Here is a 1,253-nt window from a genome sequence, read left to right on the forward strand (position 1 = left end):
TGTGTATTGCAGCCACTTGATTTGTTTTTAATTTCCTGGTGAGCTCTGCTAGTTACTTGGCAAACACCTTGTTTTGGGCTAGAATTGTATCAACATGGTTCAGCTCCATGATTCCCTTAGTGTTGTGTCTATCTGAAGCATAGTAGTACTCATTCTCAGCCACTGTCTCAATCACTTCAATGGCTTCTTCCACAGTCTTTTTCCTGTTCAATGAACCTCCTGATGAATGGTCTACAGCCTTCCTTGATTCATAAGAAAGTCCATCATAGAAAATATGCAATTGCACCCAGTCATGGAACATGTCTGGTGGGCATTTCCTTGTCAAATCCTTGAACCTCTCCCATGCCTCGTAGAGAGTTTCACCATCTTGTTGTCTAAAAGTTTGAACCTCAGATCGAAGCCTATTGACCTTTTGTGGGGGGTAGAAATGTGCCAGAAACTTGCTTTCCACCTCATCCCAGGTTGTTAGGCTCCCCCTTGGGAATGATTCCAGCCACTTAGCTGCCTTGTCCCTAAGTGAAAATGGGAACAAGAGCAGTTTATAGGCATCTTCCTGGACTCCATTGGACTTCACAGTGTCGCAAATTCTCAGGAATTTTGTGAGATGTTGGTTTGGATCTTCATTAGCACTCCCACCAAATGAACAATGATCCTCCACCAGTGATATTAGCTGTGGTTTGAGTTCAAAATTGTTGGCCTGAATGGGTGGTTTCTGAATGCTGTTACCACAATTCCCAGAGGTTGGGTTTATGTATGAACCAAGAACCCTCCTCTCGGGAATGGCATTGTTTCCATCAGCTCTCTCATGGTTGTGAACTTCTCTATCCATGTTGAGATCTAGAGTTTCCTCAAAATTGTCCTCATATTCTCCTTCAGATTCTTCTTCTCCCAGTACTCTCTTCCCTCTTGCTTCCCTTCTAAGTTTATGAAGGGTCCTCTCTGGTTCGGTATATGGAGGAGTTGATGTCTTTCCTCTCCTACCTGTCATACAAGAACACAGCACAGGCAACAAACAAGTAAATACTCTTGGTTAATGGAAGAGTATGGTTAGAGCAGTTGAGGAATTAATTTAAATAGTTAGTGGGTCAGTGAGTTTGTTGCTTGAATTTAAAGGCATAAAGAAAGAAAGCAAGTAACAGAGTGCAGAAATTAAAATTCAACAAGTAACTTGAACTGAATTAACAAAACAAGAAAAATGCTCAATCTAGTTAACTTCCAATTTGAGAATTGTCAATCGAAAACCAATCCCCGGC

General features: G+C 41.6%; 1 non-coding gene across 1 annotated transcript; it reads left to right on the forward strand.

Moving 5' to 3' along the window:
• Window positions 1-299: 299 nt before the first annotated feature.
• On the forward strand, window positions 300-403 carry LOC112719228 (small nucleolar RNA R71). The gene has a single exon (XR_003161538.1). It is a non-coding gene; the product is annotated as a small nucleolar RNA R71 (small nucleolar RNA).
• The last annotated feature ends 850 nt before the right edge of the window (window positions 404-1,253 follow it).

The sequence above is a fragment of the Arachis hypogaea genome, chromosome 10 (genome assembly GCF_003086295.3).
Source record: "Arachis hypogaea cultivar Tifrunner chromosome 10, arahy.Tifrunner.gnm2.J5K5, whole genome shotgun sequence".
Taxonomy (NCBI): domain Eukaryota; kingdom Viridiplantae; phylum Streptophyta; class Magnoliopsida; order Fabales; family Fabaceae; genus Arachis; species Arachis hypogaea.